This window comes from Vulpes vulpes, chromosome X, assembly GCF_048418805.1.
Source record: "Vulpes vulpes isolate BD-2025 chromosome X, VulVul3, whole genome shotgun sequence".
Lineage (NCBI taxonomy): Eukaryota > Metazoa > Chordata > Mammalia > Carnivora > Canidae > Vulpes > Vulpes vulpes.
This window is the reverse complement of record NC_132796.1, coordinates 99,620,842-99,645,617: the sequence shown is the minus strand read 5'-3', so window position 1 is coordinate 99,645,617 and position 24,776 is coordinate 99,620,842. Positions and strand designations below refer to the sequence as shown.

The 24,776-nt window shown below is 37.5% G+C and overlaps 1 long non-coding RNA gene across 3 annotated transcripts in view; it reads left to right on the top strand.

Moving 5' to 3' along the window:
* LOC112907864 (uncharacterized) overlaps positions 1-24,776 on the top strand; it is a 324,991-nt gene that overhangs the window by 132,182 nt on the left and 168,033 nt on the right. The window contains exon 1 of one of the 3 annotated variants that reach the window (XR_003232827.2): positions 1,915-2,335. The exons of the other annotated variants lie outside the window; for them this stretch is intronic. This is a non-coding gene — a long non-coding RNA (uncharacterized lncRNA). Of the gene's footprint in view, positions 1-1,914; positions 2,336-24,776 lie in introns of those variants that run through there. 3 annotated transcript variants of the gene reach the window in all.

Sequence of the window (24,776 nt, the reverse complement as noted above, 5' to 3'; positions counted from 1 at the left end):
GGCTCCATGCCCAGCACAGAGCTGATTGGGTGCTCAATACTATGACCCTGAGATCATGACCTGAGCCAAAATCAAGAGTTGGATGCCCAACTGAGCTACTCAGGCTCCCCAAGATAACATTTTAAATAAAAATGTAGGTTAAATTTTTTGAGAAGGGGAAAAATCCTATATTTTCTGAGGCACACTTGTGTAGTTGTGATTCAATATTTATTTAAGAATGTATATGTAAAGGTGCCTGGATGGCTCAGTCAGTTAAGTGTCTGCCCTCAGCTCAGGTCATGATCCTAGAGTTCTGGGATGAGCCATGTTGGGCTCCCTGCTCAGTGGGAAGTCTTCTCTCTCCTCCTCCTTCTGCTCCTCTCTCTTACTCACTCACTCTCTCTCTCTCTCTCTCAAATAGGTAAAATCTTAAAAAAATATATATATAATACATATATGTTAGCATAGTAGAGATTAGAAAATGTAATCTTCAAATCATAACTGCGGGGTGGCATCATAGACATTAAATTTCCAGTTGTTAAATAAGTGTCTTATGAACTAAACATTTCTTCATTGAGATCCTAATATTTTTAGTGAATGTGGCAATCCACAAACACTTTGCTGATGTTTTATTTACTAAAACTCAGGTCTTGAAAATTTTTCATGAAAATATGATCCAAACCAGGACATACACAGATATCTCATTTTAATGTAAGCTTATTGTTGTGTATGAAGCTAAGTATACCTGTTCCTGGGTGTATATTGAAATTAATGCATGACTACATGGAAACAGAGTTTTTATGTGTATGCTGAGACAAAATCCAAGTGTTTATCAATGGTAATAGCAGGTACTGTTTATGGCAGCACTTTACTCTTGATGGGCATGCAGTTATTTTTTGAATTCTTTGCAAGCATCATGTCTTAGTTACTTTGGAGAAAATGCTATATAACTGATCCCGAAGACATAATCACTGACATGCACTTACACAATAAAGTCATAGGGAAAACACTGATTATACCTGTGTGCCAACGTTAAATGATGAAACCATGAGGCTAAATCATGTCCCCTCTGGCTGGAATTTAAACATATTTGAGGATATGGACAATTTTAGGAGTAGCATGCAATCTTGAGAGCCATCCAGATATTTTTCTTGGGGTTCCAGACAAAGAATTGCTTCTCCCTAGATACACCAAGGACTAATCCCCTTGCCAGAAAATAGAGGAGGACTCCTAGGGTATTTGGGAAGTGAGCCAGGTCAAAACCACTTCTATCGGTGCTGAGATTTGCTCTTTTCCAAGCCCTTAGGTGCAACCATTTCCCCCTTAGGCCTGGATCCCTGAGGTTTGTTCCCTGATATCCCAAGACAATTTGGTACCAAGAGAAAACACTGGAGATAGAGTGCTGAGTGAAGAAAAAGTAGAAGGGCAAAGACTAGGTAAGTGGAAATTGAGTTCTTGAATGGAAAAGATGCCTGATGAGAGTGCAGATTCAGGCCCCAGTGTGATTGCCATGGAAATCAAAAGCAAAATCACGATAGTGTGAGCAGGTTTTTTCAAACTGGGCAAGAAGCAAGGAAGCCATATTTCCTGCCGCCTTTGTCTCTGGTCATATTTTTTTCACACCGGTCGGGCGGGAGAAGAGGGCATGTAGGTAGTCTTAGATAGAATTTCTGGAGCAACACTGCCATCGTGAGGAAATCTCTGGAAAAAGCCCCAAGGCTTCTCCGAAATGACTTACTTTGGAAAGGTCCATTCAGTGGGGAGGTTGACTGGCTGGGCCCCGAACTTGGGCTCAGTGCCTCCACCAGAGGCCTCCCTGGAGCTGTGAATAAAGGTGGGGTTCAGGTGTCGGAGGTGGCTGGTGGGGAGGCAGGGCTGCCAGCAGCCGCCAGGAAGTCAGGGCACAGGAAGTTGTGGGGTGGGTTCTTGGTATTCGCCCTGTGTGGGCGGGACCAGAGGAAGTCACTAACAAAGTACTGGGCCTTTTCTGTGGGTCTTTTCTCCCAGCCTCTCTTAGCACGTGGTGTTCCCTTACTCTGGGATGCTGGACCTTTTTGGTAGCAGGATCTGAGCGCAGAGGACAGGACAATTCCTGGTGGCTTATAGCACGACCCAGTGTGCTTGCTGGAGATCTCAGATGCACCCAAATTGGAGCTGGGAGAGTCTGGAGACGGAACCACCTAGCCAAGCCAAGAACAGTTAGTACTTCTGCTACAAGTTCAGGCTTTGCACAAACTGATGGGAACCAAAAAAAGTGAAGAAGAATGAAGATGAACCCACATTTCAAAAGTCCTTTTCTGCTGGAGGTGGCATTACCTGTGACCTCGCTTCACTTCATACATGGCTGTTGGAGCAGGTACATTGTAAAGAAGCATGATTGTTTCTAGAAATGTAAAAACAGGTGGCAAAATTTTAAGACATGTTGAAATTCCAAAGAGTATTTGATGATGTTTCTATAAGCATTCAAAATGCATGGTAGGAAAACTTGTTTTCATGCTTAAAGTAGAAGGGAATTTGAACATTATTTTTAAAAAGTACATACATGTGCAAAGTGAAGAGATAAGAATGCATGGCAATTTTTTAAGTGGTTATTTCTTCTGATCAAGGTACCATTTGTTTTCTACTTTATAATTTCTTAAAATTTGAATGCTCTGCCAGCAGCAAGAATAACTTTTGTAATTTCTTGGAGTAGAAAGGTTTTCTATGGTAGACATAAAAATATTTTCAAGCACTCAAAAATACATACTGATAGACAAGTATGCAAATGGCTTAGAGTAGTGCTCAAGACTGTGCAAATCTGTACCCAGTATGCATCCACTATATTTAAAGAGAAGGGTACCTGTGTAACATTTATATATGCATATATATGTATTTTTTTAAAGATTCTATGTATCCATTCATGAGAGACACAGAGAGAGAAAGGCAGAGACACAGGCAGAGGGAGAAGCAGGCTCCATGCAGGGAGCCCGATGTGGGACTCAATCCTGGGACTCCAGGATCACGCCCTGAGCCGAAGGCAGACGCTCAACCGCTGAGCCACCCAGGCATCCCTATATATGTATTTTTATATAAAATACGCATATATGCGAACATTTTAAAAAGCAATATATTCACAACGATGTTCAGTGTTATAATATACATGCTTTTCAATGTGAAATTCTCTGTCAGCATATTTATATCTGTATTTACACTTATATGAAAAAAGCATTAACGAAAAATTAGAGCTGCATGTAAAGGATGTACATGTATCTATCTTAAAGTTTTCTTAGAGTACACATCTGGGTGACTGATTTTAAGAGATCACCAGTTTTGGCCTTCATTTATTGAATTATGTTTTTCTTAGCAGTTTTTTAAAATAATTTTAAGATAAAAAATTTGGTGTAAATTTTGCGATGTGTAAGAAAAACCCTAATGTTCTGAGAAATGGGTACTTAGTGTCTGTTCCAATATTAGTTTTAGAGCATATACATGGCATTATATTAATGATTAGGTAAGGCAAGTCTCAAGATAAGATTATTGAGTGGTGGCATTATAGGCTTTTGATGTCCTGTGTATGAATGAAACTAGATTAAGTGCGAACCTAATTAATATTCTTAAGTAATGAGTCAATCAAGTAGTTCTTTGCAAGTGTTTATTGTCTAAAATCCAGGCCTTGCAAATATTTCACAATAATTTCAAACTACCAAAGAATCAGAAGTGAAAATTTTGAATCTAAAACTGATTCAAGACATGTTGAAATTCAAAACATGTTGTGAGGACTTCATAAGTCCAATTTAAATGAAAATTTATTATAGTTTATTACATGAATACAGAACTGTGTATGTGTGTTGAAAGATTGGAGGTAAATGTGTGAAAGGTTATCAGTGCTCAATACAAGATTTTATGACAAGTACTTTTACTTATAGTTTTTCTCTGAATCCTTTGCGCAAGCACTATGTTTTGGTTACGTATGAGAAAACACAACAAGACTGATCCCTAACAATTAATGGCATGCACATACGTAATAATAATAATTTAAAAATCATAGGAAGCCTTTGAAAGTCCTAATCACATGCATTGGAATATGGTTGTGTTCCATTGTTGAATGATTAAACTATGAGACAAAATAATGCCCCTTCTGACTGGAATTTATATATGTTCCAGTATATATGTCACTCCAAGTGGAACATTGTATGGAAATCAGTATGGAAATCAGATTTGCGAGTGCTCTGGACCCTGCTCTTGGGGTTCTAGCCAAATGGTTCCCGCCCACCACACAGGCAAGGCCAGGTGCTCTTGCAGAAAATGGAGGAAGACATTCAGGGAACCTGGCACTGAGATAAGTCAGGAGCCACGTGGCCTGGTGTGGAGATTTGCTCTTCTCCATGCCCTTATTCCCATCATTTTCTTTACTCTCTTAGCCCTGGATCCCTAAGAATTAACCAGCTGAAGCAAATAACATGGGAAAATGTTGGGGACCAAAGCTGAGTGAAGAGCAGACCTACAAAGCCTTGGTAGAATGGAAATGAAATTCTTGAAAACCTGGTTGATGAGGGTAGGTAGTTTAGGTCTCTGATTTTTGAGGTAAACTAGGAGCTAAAGTTTATCTTTTCCAGTAGCTTTCCCCCAAACTGGGCAAATGGCTAGACAACTTTGTTTCCTGACTCCTTTGTTGCTTGGTGTTTTTTTTTTTTTTTTTTTTTTCAGATTTAATGGCGGGGGGGGGGGGGGGGGGGGGGTGTTCCCAGGGAGGTGGGTTAATTGGCTTTTCCAGAGCAATACCGACCCCAAGAGGAAGTAGTTTGATAAAACCCAGTGGTGTTAGAACTGTGGGAACTAGCAGTTAATTAAGAAAGGTTTGGCCTTTTAAGAGGTTGAGTGGACTCTGGCCTTGAGCTGGGCCCTCTCCTTTTCAAATCTGAAGCCACTGGATTCTAGTTGTCCTTGAGGCTGTTCTTGGTGAAGGGCAGCCAAGGGGGGGGGGGGATTTGGAGACATTTGAGAAAACATGCCTCAATGGTCAGGTACCCAATGAAGGTGTAAGGTGCCCTCTGACGTTATTGCTGTGCTTGAGCTAAGCAGATAGCTGACAAATCCTTAAGACAAATCCTGCATCGGATAAGTAAACTACCTGTTTGGAGTTAATAGTTTGGCTTGCCCATATGTTAGACTGGGGAAGCTAGATGTGGGAAGACAACACTCCCTATCTGAAGTTAGAATTGTGGGTGACATGAGGTAGCCCTAAGCCCTGGAATTCCCCAAACTCAAGAATTCCATGTTTACGTATTTTGGTTTACATACAGAGAGAATATTTGGCCAGGGGATAGAAGCCTAAAGCACCTTTCTGAGTCCCAGGAATTCAAACATGACACCATGACCAGTAACAGGAGATTGTAACTATTGCCAAGCCAAAGTACAACTCCCTATTGATACTCATTTCAGATTAAAAGCTGTTTCCACATGAAAAGTAAAAAAAAAAAAAAAAAAAAAAAAAAAAAGCAAACCCAGTAGGAAAGGTGGCAAAGAAAAAAGCAGGCACTTACCAGACAATAAAAGACATGCAACGTAGAAGTCTTTTAGCAGAGATTTTCAAACTCACCAGTACCACATTAAATTGCAGTTCGACATGTTCTCCCATAATACCTTTCATTCTTCATCATAGCCCTGAGCAAGCCACTGAAGATGAAGCCATTATCACCCAGTTTGTGTAATGATTTGTAGAATTGGACAGGTTCCTACCAGGTGAGAAGGATTGTCAGTTGGCTCAACTCTTTGGAAGTCAGTTGGCTGACATCAGTTAATCTTCCAGATGGGAATATCCTTTGTTCAGAGACTTGTCTCTTAAAAGTGACCACATAGCCACATTTCCACAGAAAAGCGGATAGCTGGGGCCAAGGAAGATCACTGAGGTTTCCTTTGCAAGAGTGGATAGCAGGGAGAGGCAAAAGGTCCATTTACTGTGTGCAGTTAGTCTTTCTAAGCCCTTGGAATGTTTGAAATCCATTCTCTGAGTCTTTATTAGGAGGGATGTCCATGACTTTGATTCCAGGAAGATAAAGCAGTGTTGGCACTTTGAGATCAAACCATCCTAGGTGTCTAATACGAGGTAAATGAAATGGAAAAATAAAGTCTGTCTTTCTCTGCTTATTACATACATGATTAATTCAAGTTGAAAACAAACACATAAGGATTCAAAAAAGTGATTAGGCACAAGGGAAGTATCTGGAAAGCATACAAACAGCTAACACTTTCTAACTTTCTAGAGTGATGTTTCTAATTGGCTTGATTCAAATTTTAATTTTATACTTGCCTACAATCTCAAAATGTCAAAAGTGGGAAAAGCTTGCATTTGAAAAATTAAAAAAAAATCAAGCAACCAACTTTATACCAATATGCAGTTAAGAAAAGAGGATATCAAAAGATCTATTTTTCTTTTTTTTTTTAAGATTTTATTTATTTATTCATGAGAGACAAAGAGAGAGAGAGAGAGAGAGAGAGAGAGAGGCAGAGACGCAGAGGGAGAAGCTGGCTCCATGCAGGGAGCCCGATGTGGGACTGGATCCTGAGATTCCAGGAACACGCTCTGGGACAAAGGCAGGCGCTAAACCACTGAGCCACCCGGGCATCCCTATTTTTCTTTTAAAAACATGCAGGGTCTGTGTCCCTGCAAGATTTAAAGGCCTCAGACTTAATTGTTATACAGATGGAATGGTATTTACAAATTCTGCTTAACAGAAGATACAAATTTATTTTTTTAAAGATTTTATTTATTTATTCACAAGAGACACAGAGAGAGAGGCAGAGACATAGACCGAGGGAGAAGCAGGTTCCCTGTGGGGAACCTGATGTAGGACTTGATACCAGGATGCCAGGATCACGACCTGAGCCAAAGGCCACCCAGGGTCCCCGAAAATACAAATTTCTGAAGCATTTTGATCCATATGAAGAGGCTTATGTGATATAATATTTGAGAAAACAATAATAGAAGGAAGCAACTTAAACTGCAAGGGTATTCCATATGTATCATGAAGTCCAAATACATACCAGCAAATCCTGACAGCCTGCACACATGTGCCCACACATACTAATTATGTACTAAATATAACATAAAGGGATCCCTGGGTGGCGCAGCGGTTTGGCGCCTGCCTTTGGCCCAGGGCGCGATCCTGGAGACCCGGGATCGAATCCCACGTCGGGCTCCCAGTGCATGGAGCCTGCTTCTCCCTCTGCCTGTGTCTCTGCCTCTCTCTCTCACTGTGTGACTATCATAAATAAATAAAAATTAAAAAAAAAATAAATATAACATAAAGTAGCAGAATGGGATAGATCCAATATCAGTGGCATATTTACTGATTCCTGTGATTTAGAGTATCATTTTTTTACTGTTTTCTATTTGTTCAATTTACTGATTATTTTCCAGATGCACCTTATTCCCATAATTTGATCATCAACGAAGGAATACTATGTGACTTAAGCATAAAATCAGGTTGTTCATGAATAGTAAATGCTCTTGGCAAGTACCCACTGTCCAATGTTGAGTAAAAAATTCATGCCACCAAATTCCATGTACAGTGTGAAGAGGATGGTTTTGAAGACATAGAAACATTTAGAGTTTGTGTGTGTATATGCATGTGTGTGTGCATAGCATCGTGCTGAGGAATATGGGGATATAATGATGTAGACTAAATCTATTTAGCTTTCATGAATAATTGTATATCACTTATAATATTTAAACCAACATATTCATCAAGCTGCTTATTAATAGTAGCTCCCTAGGGAGAGAGGGATCCGGGATAAAGTGTTTCCATTTGTTCTTGACCATCTGTGTTCTAAGAGATTTTTCAAGAAGCCGATAATATATTTGTAATTTGAGAACCAATCTAGAACAAATATGTACAGAGGTTACTGATGTAAACTTACTTTGTTGGCTATTTGAGACCTAATGTGTTTATATCTCTAACTGCTCACAGAAAACAAGATTCAGGACACCCTGTTTTGAAAACCCTTGTTTGCTTGAGTGAGCATTACTTGTGACTTCACTGTACTTTATACATGGCTAATGTAGCTGGCAATTTTGTAAGCAGGAATGCTTAATTCTAAAGAAATGAAAAAAGATGAGAGGCAATATTAGAAATGGGAAGTATTCCAAGGAATATTTAATGATATTTGCGAAGAACTCAAACTATAATTGGTGAAGAAAGTATGTTTGAACACTTGAAGTGCAAGGGAACTGCGATTTTAGGTTAAAAAATACGAACACAGGAAGGATGTGAGAGTTTGGCAAAAACAGTTTATAGGTGCCATTTATTTTTTTTAAAGATTTTATTTATTCATGAGAGACACAGAGAGAGAGAGGCAGAGAGGCAGGGAGCCTGATGTGGGACTCGATTCTGAGACTCCACAGATCCTGGGACTCCACAGCCACGCCCTGGGCTGGAGGCAGGCACTCACTAAACTGCTGAGCCATCCAGGGATCCCCTATAGATGCCATTTATTTTGGCTTTATAATTTCTCAAAATCTTGACAGATTGCCAACAGCAGGTGTCACTCACTTAATTCCTTGAGAGACCTCTTTCTAGAATAAAATGTAAGGAAATTTCAAAATGGGGAAAATATAAATCGATATAGGGTCATGCAGTTCATATAGGCTATGCAGGAGATTTTGTGCAAAGCTACCCTATTATAAGTCAAATTATAATTAAGGAGAAATGTGTGTTTATGTGTCTATAAAATAAATGGGGCAATAAAAATCAATTTTCATAATTTATTTCCTAAAGTCTTGCAAATTTTATATAATATTCTCAAAATGCCCAGGAATCAGGAGGAATAATTTCTTATGCAAACCATAGTGTATTAACATCCAAAATTTAATATCAATTTATTGTTGTGTGTGAATATAAATATAGAACTCTGTGTATTGAGAGGAGTGGAAAGATATCATCCAAAAGGTTATCAGTGATCATAGAAAGTTTTATGGCAGTGCTTTACTCTTGATCAGCATATCCTTGTTTTTGAATCCTTAGCAAGCATGTCTTAGTTACTGATGAAAATGATTTTCAGATTGATCTCTAAGAGATAAATGGTAACACACATGCACCCTCAATAAAGTCATAGAAGTGCAACTGAAGGCCACTTAGTGACATGGGCAGGTGCTTGTGTTTCAATGTCATATGGGGGCATGAGACAAAATTCTGAGTAACCTCTGATTGGTATATATATATATATATATATATATATATATATATATATTGCCATGTGGGAGAACTAATGTGACCTCAAATATATATATTCTGCCATGTGGGACAGTAGATGGCAGGTAGTGATGAAAGCTATGTGGGCCCCTTCTCTGAAGGCCCCAGTCAAATGGCTGCCAACCATTTAATGCATGCCTATATCTTTACCTAGAAAATGTAGAATTCCTTAAGAGCAGAATTGAGCCAGGCAAGGAAACATGGATTGATACCTAAAGATGCACTCCTGGTTGAATTTCCAGCATTTTCTTTTTCTGTTTAGGCCTGGATCCTTGAAAATTGCCCCCAGAACTAGACAACTAGACAACGAAAAAATGATGTAGATGTGATGCTGAGTGAACAAGAACAAAATTATGAAAACTAGGCCTGGTAGAATCCGAATTCTTGAAAAGAGAAGAGGCCTGATAAGAGTGGTTAGTTTTGGGCGTCAGTTTGATTTCAGATGAAAACCAAAGCAAAGGTGCCTCATTGAGAGCAGGTTTGCTTAAACTGGGCAAGATACTAAGGCAACTGTATTTTCTGGGGCCTTTGCTGCTTAAGAGTGTTTTTTCAGACAGGATGGGCTGGTGAAGAGGGCCTGGAGGAAGGCAGCAGAATATTTGGTGGCAAAGCTGGTACACTACTGCCGTCCTGAGGAAATTGCTATACTATATGTTGGCAAATAGAACTCCAATAAAAAAAATACAAAAAAAAAGAATAAATAAAGTAAAAACGAAACCCAGGAGTATTTAAATTCTTAAAAACAAAATAAAACACCTATGCCATTATTGCTTTGTTTCCATGAGGACTTTCGGTTTCTAGAGGTTAGTTCAGTGGAGAGGCTGAGCAGGCCCTGGCACCAAATTGGACCTCTGTAGTTTCTCTTGAGTTCTTCCAGGGGCTCTTGCCAAAGGCCCGATAACCGTATGATAAGGTGAGGTCCAGGAATAGGAGCTGGTCATTGGGAAGTCCGACCTGAACTGTGGTTGCCAGGAAGTCCCGGCAGTGGAAGTCGTGGGGTGGGGCTTTGCTTTCCTCTGAGTGTCAGTGAGATTAGACGTGCCTGGGAGCTTCCTGCAGGTCCCCTTGACGTTTGTCTCTTCTCCCTGCCCTTCAGAGGGTGAGGCAAGCCTGTTCATGGTGTTCTGGAGCCTTAGAATCAGAGCTCCCTGTACTAGCGGCATCACAATGTACAAAACAGTGTTATTTGAAGTAGATGTGTTTGCTGGGGTATCTCAGATAGAAGAGTCTGGAATCTACTACTTGGGTAAGGGGGACAAATGGAGAAGCATTAGAAGCCATCCCACCAAGCCATAGAAGACCCCAACACCTGCTAGGGGATCAGAGGCATGCATATAGGAGGAAAAAACACAAGGAAGGCTAGAAGGAATTCTCTGAGCCCAAAGGCAGCAAAGGCAAATGCTTGCATCTGGTTTCTCAAATCTCAAAGCCCTGACAGCAGCGCTCTGCACTCATCTCAGTTGTCTTGCTCGGCTTGGGGAGAGGGAGGACTTACAGCCTTGGTCGTTTCAGAAGATGCTGATGTCCTTGAAGCCTCACTATTCTCCTCATACTTAACACTTGTTCTTCTCTGTTACTGTTTCCTAAGTTCCAGACGAAGATGGCCTAATAAACTTGACAAGAGTGTTTGGGTGTTGAATACTGTCAGACCCATACTTCTTGCTCCCAACATAGTGATTGATATCTAGAATTTCTTGGGATTCTGTCCTAATTGAGGACCACATTGGTGTTCTCCTTTCCTTACTCTCTCTGCATTTGACCTTTTAGAGTGGTTGAAGGTGATTTTGTCCTGGGCTTAGGTGGCAGCTTCCTATGACTGAAATTAATAATTTCTATTCCTGCTGCGTTTAAACCAATGGCAAATGGGTAAAGAAATAAAGAGACGATTTACAAAAGAAGAAATCCAACTGTTCATAAGTGAAAAGACACTCAGATTTACTAGCGTTCAGGAAGCTCCAAGAGTCAGCAAAAAAAAAAAAAAAAAAAAGTCAGCAAACATTGTTTATGTGTATATCATTTATTTATAAACATACATAACAGTGCTGGTATATATTTATTTAGCTGTGCATACATATGTATGTTACACACATATTATGTGTATATGAATATTAAGTTATATATAATTTCTTACTATGTACAGGTATGTATATATACATGTATATATGTATTTAAGTACAGAATTAAATAAATTCTGTTAGTCTCTTCCCCAAGGCCTAGAGCAAAGTCTGGAACTTGGCAGGAACTAGATATGTATTTTCTGAATTGGGTATATGATTGCCTACACATATTGAGAGATCTAGAAAGAAAAACATCAGTGTGCAAATAGTAGTTACCATACCATCATATACTGCTTAGGAATGGGTGATCATGCCCCTTTTTAATTTTTATTATTTTGGTTACATTTTTTAGAAGTGTACTTTTAAAAAAATTAAGTAGCATTTATTTCAATATACTTGAGAATAAAATCCCAGGTTATTAAATATCATCAGTAATAAGAGTCATTTTTAAAAATGCCTATCTACTTTATCTATTTCTATTATAGGTATTTTAATAGTCTTAAAAATTAAATTTTGCATTAAAAATTGTCTTCTGAAAAAAAATTGTCTTCTGAAGACTAATGACACTGTGAGAAGTTATTGATGTCAAGAGAGTGTGAAATTGAAATTCAAGCTTGTTCCACATAAAATAATGCACATCTAACCTACCCATACAGATAATATGTAAGAAAAGAACAAAGCAAAACAAAAGCTATCAATGCCTATATTGAGATGATAGGATGTTCTTTAAGTGCTTCCTGGTAATAACTTATTTTTATGATGCCTATATTACATATGCAATTTAGGCCAAATGTAAAGCAATTTCCAAAATAAAGGGACAAAAGAATTATTAAGCTTCCAAAGGGTATTATATTACATGAGAAAGTACTCATGATATAATAGACACAACCAAGGTAAGATTTCTAGGTGATGTGGCAAGTCAAACACTGGCATCCAAGTTTTTTTCCTGATTATCCTCCGAAGTGGAGGCAAAGAGATTTTTCTAAAAGGTATTAAACTCAGTACAGAAAAAGTAAGAGAAGAGACAACATCAGAAATATTTAGAAGCTGAAAGCAGATGGAAAATGATAAATGATTAGTAGACGAGAAAAGTTAATCCTGATATAGTAGAAACAAAAGTAGAGAACTAACCAGATTTAAAACAAGCCAGACTTTCCCTGTGTTTAAATCATGCCTCAACAAACCTGACAGTGCCTCTTCCAAAGAAGGAGGAGGAGGAAAGGAAGAAGATGGAGAAGAGGAAGAGTAAGAAGGAGGATAGAGGCCAATTGTGACATAAAATGAGAAGATCAGAGTGCCTGCTTACCTAAAGAAAATACAAGTGACTATTCTCTAAAAAAGCTAAAATAAGGATTCTTTGGACTGAGGACCAGCAGACACAGTGGCATGCTGGGTCACTTTACTGAACACAGGGTAAGTAAGTAAAGATGTGCATACTAGATACTAATAAACACAGTCCTCTTCTCCATTTGGTTTCTAGAACACAAGCAACAAAGCTTTTCTCCACCAGAGGGAAGAATTGTCAAAGCCTTTTCTGGGGAATTAAAGTTCCAAGCTAGATCACTCTACAGTGAAATCCAGAAGCACTGTATAATCAATTTCTAAACAGCATTTAAATCAATCCAGGATTGAGGAGAAAACTGAAGACTCTCAGGTATTCAAAAGGAGCCATAACAAGAAAGATACAGACCAAAACATAGAAGAACTATGTTGGAGAAGACCAACTTGAAGGGAGAAGAGAACTTCAAAAATTAATTATTATCCATATGATCAGACAGGCCAGAGATAATACTGAAACTGTGATAGCAGAAAAGGATACAATGAAAAAGATAAACTTAAAATGGAAAGGAACACTACAAGTAAAAATGACATTGGAGAAATACAAAACTCACCAAAGATGTTGGAAAAAGACTTGTAATACCAAAAATGAGAAAGAAAAAAATACCTAAGAAAATTAGTGTATATCTGTAAATGTCATTGATTCTCTCAGTAATAGAAGTTCCCAGAAATTTCACAGGAATGTGGAATATGGTATCCCACATTGACAGCACCCTGGATGAAAAGAGGAGGACATTTTGGGCAATTTCAGAAGCCTGGTAACAGAAGGAAGATCATAGAACTAGCATACAAATAAGAAGAATCAGAATGACTTTGAAATTCTGAACATTAACATTGGAATCTAGAATGTAGTGGAACAATGCCTTAAATTCTGAAAAAGTATTATTTCCAACTTAGAATTTTATACACAGAGAAGCTTGCACTGAAATGTAAGGGTAAAGATACTCTCAAATATGCAAGGTCTTTAAAGTATACTTGCCACGTAGTTTTTTTTCTAATGCTGTAGCTTGTGCCTAAAAAAGAGTTTACAAATATTAGAAGAAGATGATAGGTTTTATGAAACCAGAGATCCAGTAGAGGAGAAATGAGAAGGGAATCATCAGAATATTGATGAAAGAAGTATCAAAATGACAATTAAGCAAGCATCAGACAAAGGGGAAACTAGAACACATTGGAGATGGTCAGAAAATTGAGGTAAATTTTGCCAAGAAAATCAAATTGATAGAAATCTTAATATTTAAGACAGCTTGTATACTTTCATATAATACATAACACATTTGTTATGATCATTATGAATGAGTAAAATAGGATTTTGAATGACATCTGTTTTCATCAGCATAAATATGAAGTAAATGGATATTTATTTTTTAAATTTTTAAGTAGGCTTCACACCCAACATGGGGCTCAAACTCACAAACATGACATCAAGAGCCACATACTCTACCATCTGAGCCAGCCAAGTACCCCATAGATATTTCTTAAATAACCATGATAAATTGATGAAACTAATTAATGGAGTTATTTGTTCAAGGTCTGAAATACAAGCCTTGAGAATAGGAAAAGATTTTGGCAAGATGTTATATAATATGTGAACAAAAAATTATATAAAAATATATATTAAATAGAAACCCATTTTATGAATAAAAGCTTCAGGTCATATTTACAAGGAAAAGAGCCATGGGATTTTTAAAATTCAGGTTATTATGTATGAAAAGTAGAATTGTGACAAATTTATTAATTCCTTATTCATAATATATTAGTTTTAAAATTTTTTTTAGATTTTATTTATTCATGAGAGACAGAGAGAGAGAGAGAGAGAGAGCGAGAGACGGGGACACAGACAGGGAGAAGTGGGCGGGCTCTTTGCAGGAACCCTGATGTGGGACTTGATCCCGGGACCAGGATCACACTCTGAGTCAAAGGCAGATGTTTAACCACTGATGAGCCACCCAGGCATCCCAGTTTTGAATATTGTAGAGTAGCCTGTATCTTCTGTATATATGTGGGGAAATAAAGCTATTCTTATAGTAAAAAAATTAAGAAATTGGAAATTATATAAGGATATGGATTCATGTAAAATAATGTGTTAAAAATATAGGACAAAATTAGATTCAGTATGATCCAACACATATTTTTTAAAAAGTCACACATAGACAAACAAGCATATCCACCAAAAGAGTGCATTTCTGTTGACAGAATTAATTACTGAATTAAAAAATATGCCAATGTGTAAAAACACATTACTAAACAAATATGTATGAAAAAAATTTAAATGTATATAAAATGTAGTAGTTCCACTTGAAAAATAGACATTGGAAACAACATGAAAATTCAAAATATAGACATGAATGCAGTTGAAATCTTACAGTCTACTATTATGTTCCCAAAATAAATTAGAAACAGGAATAATCTTTTATCTATTCTAAGATGGAGAAACAGAAATTAGCTCCTGCTTGGGGCTCCTGGGTGGCTCCATTGGTTAAGCATCCAATTCTTGATTTCAGCTCAGGTCTTACCAGAGGTCCTGAGATTGAGCCCTGTGTCAGAGTCTGCTTGAGATTCTTTTCTCCCTTTCTCTCTGCCCTTCCCTTGGCTCAAGCTTATACTCTCCCTTCCTCAATAAATAAGTCAATAAAATCTAAGAAAAAAAGAAAGAAATTAGTTCCTGCTATAGAAGTGATAGAAACATGGGAAAAACATCAGTACACACATTTTTTTTTCAGTAAAAAAATAAATGTAAAGGTACATTTGGTATCCCATGTAGGATGTGTCACAAATCAATCAAAAGTTACATAAGCCTGAGCACCTGGGTGGCTCAGGGGTTGAGTGTCTGTCTTTGGCTCAGGTCGTGATCCCAGAGTCCTGGGATTGAGTCCTACATTGGGCTCCCTGTGGGGAGCTGGCTTCTCCCTCTGCTTATGTCTCTGCCTCTCTCTTTCTATGTCTCTAATGAATAAATAAATAAAATCTTTTAAAAAAGAGTTACATAGGCCTTAAGAAAAGAATCTCAAACTGAGCCAAACAATAACCCTTCACTAAGCTTAGAAGACCTAAGATTCCTTGGGCAGTTAAGAAACCATATAAAAGACCTGAAGAACAAGTGACTGGAGATGGCCTCCTCTATGCATGGAATTCCAGCATTTTCTTCCATTTAGTCCTGATACCCTAAGACTTATCCCTAGAGGACAACTTGATAATTGGGAAAATGCTAGAGAACTAATGTTGTTGAGTAAAGAAGAGCAGAATCCAAGATCTGGTGGAAATATAACACCTGGTAAAAGAAGATAACTGATGATAATGAGTGGTTTAGGCTTCAGTTTGATTGTAGATGGATATTGAAAGCTAATCCCATTTGTGTGAGCAGGTATCCTCAAACTGGGCAATATATAAGGCAGGTCTGCTTTATAGTACCTTTGTCTTTTGTTAGCATTTTTTGAGACTGGATGGGAGGGAGAGGGGGGTGAGCTGGTTGACATTTCTGGAGCTCTACTGCCATCGTGAGGAAATTGTTTGTTGAATTCCCAAGTCATGAGTTTTTCCTCCCAGGAAGACCCAGAAAATGAAGGATGTTGGGCCCCTGGGGTGGTTGAGCATCCTGTGGTGCCAAGCATTGCATCCTTGCCTTCATTTCTGAGGCCTTTCAGGATACTGGCCAAAGGTGTGATATAAGACCTGGCTAGTGAGGCGCCAGGACTGAACAGACAGGTACCAGGAAGTCCAGGCACAGGAAGTTGTGGGGAGCAGCTTTGGTGTCTATCCAGTGTGGGCAGGATTATAGGAAGTGACTTACAGCTAAGTGCAGGGCTTATGATCATTTGCCTCCTTTCCCTGTCCCTTGCACGTGAGGCAGACAGTCTGGGATAAAGCACTCCAGCACACTGGGGCCTTGGCTCCATTTGGCACTCATTTCAGTTCAGAGGGGAAATAATCTCACTTACACGTCATCAACTGTTACAAAATCAAAAGCCAAAGGAAAAACATCTAGCAGGAAAGGGGAAAAGAATGGAGCATGACTTCCCAGGAAAAAAATGCCATGAAACAGAAGTCTATTGGCATAGATTCTCAAATTCACCAGTACCCAAGTAATTTTTCCAATTTTAGAAGTTCTCAAGTACGTCCTTCCCACTGATATATCCTGAGCAAACTGCTGAAAATGAAGCCATTAATGTTACCCAGTTTATGTGATCATTTGTAGAAACAGACAAGCTCATTTGTGTGGGAAGCATTGTACGTTGGTTTAACTTGTTGAGGGGTTATTTCTATGCTCAGTTAACCTTTCACATGAGAATACCCTTTGTCCAGAGACTGCCTTTCAAAAATGATCACACAGACACATTCCCATAGGAGACATGCAAACATTCAAATGAAATAGATTTGGAAAACAGAGTGCAAGAAAGATCAAAATACCAATGCTTGTTTCTATGGATTGCTCAGCCTTTCTCCAAGGGTTGTATATTGAGATAATCTCAGATACAGAAGAGCAAGTGGTGCTAAAAGAAGCAAGGGTTCAGGGATCCTGATGTGCTCAACTCCCCAGAGGAGGATATCTTGTCAAGTCTATAAGGAATCTTCATCAGTTAAAGGCTAAGAAGCAGACACAGAATGATACTTGCTGACCTAAATAAATGGTTAAGCCCCAAGTTGCAAGGGTCTCATTGTCCTTAGGGGAAAAGCAATGGTGAAAGGAACCATGTCTGTCCTCTGTGAGAAATGAGGTGAGGAGGACCCTCTTAGTGGGTAGGCCCTCACACTGAGCCCTAGGAAAAAGCTGCAAAGCCATACATCTTGGGTGCAGAAAATACCTTTAGGCTTTCTTCTCCATTTGTAGTTTGCATGTTGTGTATTGACACTAACATGAATTGGAGGGTAACCAGTTCATTCCTATTGATGTTCTGGAGTTTATTGGCTTGGCATGGCAGAGTGGCATGCACTCCTGCTCAGAGTATCCTTGCTTCAGACAATGAGGGCACTAGACTTCTGTGTGTCCCCAAGAATTCCAAATTGCAGACTGGCTGTTGTTACATATCACATAGAATGAGATTACTATCCCCCATCCCAAATCTGACTGTGTTGATACAGAGAAGGCCCAGGCCTCCAAGTACAGGCACACCTTGTGCCAGCCCAACTGCCTCATTTTCTAGGGGGCAGGGACAGGAGACAAATGCCCAAAGGCAAATGCTCTATGCAGTTTCTTTTAGTCCTGCACACAGTGGGAGGAAACTAAGGCCCTGCCACAGTCCTTGCCCCTCACTCAGCACCTTTTCTACCAACAGTCTTCCTTTTTCCAGAGTTTCTAGAAAGCCTCAGTGTCAAGTAAAAGATGCCCACATTGATCACAATCAGTTCAGCCTTTGGATTAGCCAGACCTTTCTTAACTGGCAGATCTCAACAAAAATTCACACTAACAGCTTTGGCTTTTGTAAAAGTACTTCCTTGTGATGGCAGTATGGCTCCAGAAGAGCCAACCAGCCCTGCCCCCCAGGTCCTCTTCTCCTGCCCATCCAGTCTGAAAAAAAATTGCCATCTAGCGACAAAGGCAGCAGCAAATATGGCTGCCTTGTATCAAAGCCAATTTGAGGAAACTGCTCAGTGTTGCACTTTTGCTTTTGGTTTCTATTTGAAATCAAAATGCACCAAGCTCTAGCTGTTCTGTCAGGATGGTCCTGGCACTTAACACCCTGGGATTCTGAGCCTGTGCCATCGCCAGTTCCAGCTATCCCACCAGGGTGGCCTGGTACAGAGTGCCTGGGGCCCCCAGCCCACACCTGCCACAGCTTCAGCCAGATAGTTTAATTGCCAGGCCCATGCAGTATACATGAACATTATTACATAAGGCCATTCCTTCTGATGGAAGACTGAGAGATAGTTGGTTCATTAGTTTATAGAAACAAAGAAGGTGAAACAAAGTGAGACAAGAATATGCTCCAAAAAAGACAATAAGACAAAACTTCTGAAAAAGAACTAAATGAAACAGAGATAAGCTATCTACCTGGCAAAGAGTTCAAAGTAATGGTCATAAAGATGCTCACTAGAAATGACAAGAATAGATGAACTCAGTGAAAACTTCAACAAAGAGATACAAAAAGAACTGATCGGAGTTGAAGAATAAAATAACTGAAGTAAAAAAAAAATGCTAGAGGAAACCAAAAGCAGATTAGAGGATGCAGAACAGCAGTCTGGGATTCTGAGTTATGGAAAATACTCAAGCTGAACAGTAAATAATTAATGAGTAAAAAAGATGAGGATAGGCTAGGTTAAGGGACCTCTGGGACAATATCGAGTGTACTAACAATAGCATTATATGGGGTCCCAGAAGGGGAAGAGAGACAACATGGTGGTGGAAGACTTATTTGAATAAATAATAGCTGAAAATACCTTAACCAGAGGAAAGTAACAGACATCCAGATCTAGAAAGCACAAAAAGCCCCAAATAAGAGGAACCCAAGGAGACCAACAACAAGACACATAACAAGTAAAATGTCCACAGTTAATGATAGAGAATCTGAAAAGCAGCAAGAGAAATGCAACTAGTTACATAGAAGGGGACCTCCACCCTCCATAAGGCTATCAGATTATTTTTCAGCAGAAATCTTGCAGACTCAAAGGAACTATTCAAAGTACTTAAAGGAAAAGTCCTACAACCAAGGATATCCTACCCTGCAATGATATCATTCAGAATTGAAGAAGATATAGAGTGTTCCAGACAAACAACAGTAAAAAATTATTGTCAACCATGAAACTGGCTTTACAGGGAATGTTAAAGGGTATTTAAGGATAAAAGTAAAGGCCATAATGAAGAGGCAATTCTGGAAGGAAAAAAATTCCCTGGTACAAGCAGATACGTAGTAAAGGTAGTAAGTAGGTCAATCACTTATAAATTAATATGAAGGATTTAAAAAGTAGTAGAATCATTTATGTTTTTTTAAAGATTTATTTGGATTAAAGTGAGAAAAGAGAGCCTGAGTAGAGGAAGAAGGAGAGGGAGAGGAGAGAGAATCTCAAGCAGATTCCTTGGTAAGTGGGGAGTCTGAAGTGGGGCTTGATCCCCTGACCGTGAGATCATGTCCTGAGTCAAAATCAAGAGTCAGATGCTTAAGCAACTGAGCAACCTAGGCACCCCAAATCAATTGTATCTTAAAATTAGCTAAGGTATTCACAAAATAAGATGTAAAATAAGATGAAAGGGGGAGTAGAATGATAATGCTTTTAAAATGTGTTCAAACTTAAATGAACATAAACTTAATATAGACCGCTATATATGTAGAAGGTTATATATGAACTTCATGGTAACCACAAGCCAAAATCCTATGATGGATACACAAAAAAATAGAGAAGATAATCCAAGCATAGCCCTAAAAATCATCAATCACAAGGGAAGAGAGCCAGAGAAGAAAGGAACAGAGAAGAACTACAAAACAATGAAAAACAATTAAAACGTCAGTAAGTACATACCAATCAATTACTTTAAATGTAAATGGCCTACATGATCCAATCAAAAGACATAGAGTGATGGCATGGGTGAAAAAAAAAAACCAGACCCATCTATATGTTGCCTACAAGAGACTCACTTCAGACATACAAGACATACAGACTGAAGATGAAAAGGTGGAAGATGTTGTGAAAATTGATGCAAAGAAAAAAAAAGCTGGGATAGCAATACATATAATTATGCAAAATAGACTTTAAGACAAAGACTGTAACAAGACAAAGGCGTTACATAATGATATAGGGATCAATTCAACCAGAGGACATGATGTAAATACCTATGCATCCAAAATAGGAGCACCTAAATATAAACTCAACACCAAATAAACAATCCAATCATAAAATGGGCAAAAGACATGAACAGAAATCTCACAGAGGAAGACATAGACATGGCCAACATGCACATGGGAAAATGCTCTGCATCACTTGCCATCAGGGAAATACAAATCAAAACCACAATGAGATACCACCTCACACCAGTATAAAGCAAATCTTTACAGACATAAAGGGAGAAATTGGGAGTAATACAATAATAGGACTTTAGCACCACAGTTACATCAATGGATAGATCATCTAGATAGAAAATCAATAAGGAAAGAATGGCTTTGGATTACACATTAAGCCACATGGTCTTAACAAAAATATACTTAACATTCCATTCCAAAACAGCAGAACACACACTTTTCAAGTGCACACAGAACATTGTCCAGGATCACTTCTTAGGCCACAAAACAAGTCTCAGTAAGTTTAAGAAGAATGAAATAATATCAAGTATCTTTTCCAACCACAATGGTATGAATCTAGAAGTCAGTTGCAAGAAAAAAAAGAAACAAACACATGGAGGCTAAACAGCATAGTGATAAACAACCAAAGGGTCAATGAAGAAATCAAAGACAAAACCAGAAAACGCCTAGAGACAAATGAAAAGGTAAACACAATGGTTAAAAATCATGTGGATGCAGCAAAGCAGTTCTAAGAGGGAAGTTTATACAATGTAGTCCTACCTTATAAAACAAGAACAATCTGAAATACACAATCTAAACTTATAGTGAGACAAGAAACTAAAGGAACTAGAGAAAGGAACTAGAGAAAGAACACATAACGCCCAAAATTAGTAGGAAGGAAGAATAATAATAAAGATCAGAGTGGAAATAAATGAAATGGAGGTAAAAAAAAAAAAAACTTTAGAGGTGGTTCTTTGAAAGGATAAACAAAATTGAAACTGAAAAGCTTTTAGCCAGACTCAAGTAAAGGAGAGGACTCAAATAAGTAAAATCAGAAATGAAAGAGTAGAAACTAAAACCAACAGTACAGAAATTCAAAGGATTATAATGAAAAATTATATTCCAGAAAACGAACTGGACATCCTGGAAGAAATGGATAGATTCCTATTAATTTATACTCTTACAAGACTGAGTCAGAAAAATATGGAATATCTGAACACACCATGGAAGAAATGGATAGATTCCTATTAATTTATACTCTTACAAGACTGAGTCAGAAAAATATGGAATATCTGAACACACCAATTACCAGTAACAAAATTGAGTCAGTAATTTGAAAAATCCCAACAAACAAAAGACCAGAACCAGATGGCTTTACACAATCCAGATGGCTTGACCAAAAATTTAAAGAAAAGTTAACACCTATCATTCTCAAACTATTCAAAAAAATAGAAGAGGGATGAATTGTTCAAATTCTTTTTATGAGGCCAACATTACCATGATAAGAAAACCAGATAAAAACACTATGAAACAAGAACATTACAGGCTAATTTCCTTGATGAACATAGATTTTAAAATGTTAAACAAAATATTAGCCAACAGATTTCAACAGTACATTAAAAGGATCATTTACCATAATCAAGTGGGATTCATTCCAGGGATTCAATGATCTCTTGAACCAGTTCAGTATCTGCAAATCAAAAAATGTATTACACAACATTAACAAAGTGAAGTATAAAAAAATGATCATCTCAAGTGAAGAAAAAACATTTAAGAAAATTCATCTGTTCACAGCAAAAACTCAACAAGTGGATTTGGAAGGAACATATTTAAAAATAATAAGGGAGGTAAATGACAGGCTCACAGCCAACATCATACTCTGGTGAAAAGGTGAGAGAATTTCCTCTAAGATCAGGAACAAGATGTGGTTGTCTACTCTTATTTTATTCAACATAGTACTGGAAGTTCTAGCTGCAGCAATTCGACAAGAAAAAGAAATAAAAGGCACCTAGATTGGTTAGGAAAAAGTAAAATTGTTCTGATCTGCAGATGAGATGATACTATATATAGAACAACCTAAAGACTACCAAAAAACTATTCAAACTTGTAAATGAATTCAGTCAAGTTCCAGGATGCAAAATTAATATATAGAAATCTGTTGTGTTTCTATAAACAAATAACAAGATTGCAGAGAGAGAAATTAAGAAAACAATTGCAAAAAAGAAGAAAAAGAAAACAATTGTACATATAGTTGCATCAAAAAGAATGAAATGACTAAAAATGAATTTAATCAAAGAGGTAAAAGACCTGTACTCTGAAAAAATAGAAGACAATGATGAAGAAATTGAAGATGACACAAATTGATGGAAACATATACCATGTTCATGGATTGAAGAATTAATACTGCTAAAATGTCCATACTACTCATAGTAATCTACAGATTCAGTGCAATCTTTCTGAAATACCAAATAGTGTTTATCATGGAACTAGAACAAATAATCTTAAAATCCATATGGAGCCACAAAGACCCTGAAAAAGCCAAAGCTATTTTTAAAGAAGAATAAAGCTGGAAATGTCACAATCCTAGATAGATAGATAGATAGATAGATAGATAGATAGATAGATAGATAGATAATAGAAATAGAGATATATATCATAGTATATGTCAGCAATAAAAAACAACAAAATTTTGCCATTTATGACAAAATGGATTGACCTAAAGTTTATTATGCTAAGTGAAATAAGTGACAGAAAAAGGCAAATACCATGTTTTCACTTATAAGTGGAATCTAGAAAACAAAACAAATGAACAAAAGAAAATTGAAATAGACTCATTCATACATAGAACAAACTGGTGGTTGCCAGTTGGGAGAAAGGTGGGGGTTTGGGTTAAATCGGTGAAGGGGATTAATTTCCAGTTATTTTTTTAAAAGTTACCAGAATGAAAAGTACAGCATAAGGAATATAGTCAAAAATGTTGTAATAACTTTTTATGATAACATGCTAACTACAAAAATCATGGTGAGCATTTTGTTACGTATATAATTTGCTGAACTACTGTTGTACACTTGAAGCTAATATAATATTGTATGTCAACTGTACTTCAATAAAAAATAGAAATGGTGAATTTTTAAGTAAGGAATTGGATAATTAAGTAGAGAATATAAATTGTATTATCTATTTAAGTGATTGCAGAGTTTATTTTTTAAGTTGCATAACTGCTGTAAACTGATTTTATGTGTGACATAAAAGGTATGTTCACCCTATTTATAATTCCACAGTCTTGATAGAAACATTGACCACATCTGTAAAAGTTCCTAATCATGTTTTTATATATACCTAAATACATTGATACGTTTAAATTTAAATATATGCATACCTGTTTATAATAATTGTTTATTTTTTTGCAAATATTTTTCATTTTATAGTTTTTTGTATTTTATGAGCATTTTTGTAGTATACTTCTATATCACAAAGTATGATTTAAAAATATGAACAAAACTTTTTTCTATTTAGTAAATATAACTATTTTTCTGTATGGAATATTTAGTTAATATGAAATTCTGATAAGTGCACACAGTGATCTAAAATGTTACTGTAATCTGTGTATTTTTTCTCTGTAACTTTATAATAACGTATGTTGTAATTATTTTTTCTTGCTCACTTCTTCATTTTTCTACAGTTCTTTTCTATGCCTCACATGATTGACCTATACTGATTCCATAATCTGGCTGCATTATTAGAGTCTGCCTTAGAGGGTTCTGGTTGGATTTCGAGGATAGGTTGAGGTATTTATTTAATCAGATAGGTGGGTTTGGCTTCATGAGTTTATCAAGTATCACCACTGATCTTTGCAGTATCAAGTAGGAGTAATGGAAATATTTGGTAAATAGCCAAAATGAATACCATAATAGCATAAGGGAGGAAAAAAATGTTTCCTTCTTGTTTCTGGCTGCGACACCCTTGTCATAAAAAAGAAAGAGTAACAGGAGAGAAACAAAAGTTTTAATAATGTATATACCACCTACATGTATGGGAGAGTCCCAGAAAAATTGACTTAACTCCTGGAAAAGGCCAAAGCCATTAAATACACTTTCAACTAATTATAAAAAGTGTTGGGGGTGGGGAGTCCGTTATGGTTTACAGGAAAAGCACAGTAAACAGGGGCATGCTTGTTATGTAGATTTAAGCCTTTGTCTTGTCCATTAAGAAGAGTTTTTAGAGGTTGAGTCAGACTCCTCTTACTGGTATAGCAATAAAGACACCCTTGCAAGTTGTGATTTTCCTTTTAAATGTAAATGTGTCTGAAAAATCAGAGAGAGTGACAAAACATGAGACTCCTAACTCTGGGAAAGGAACAAGGGGTAGTGGAAGGGGAGGAGGGTGGGGGATGGGGTGACTGGGAGATGGGCATTGAAGGGGGCACTTGACAGGATGAGCACTAGGTGTTATATTACATGTTG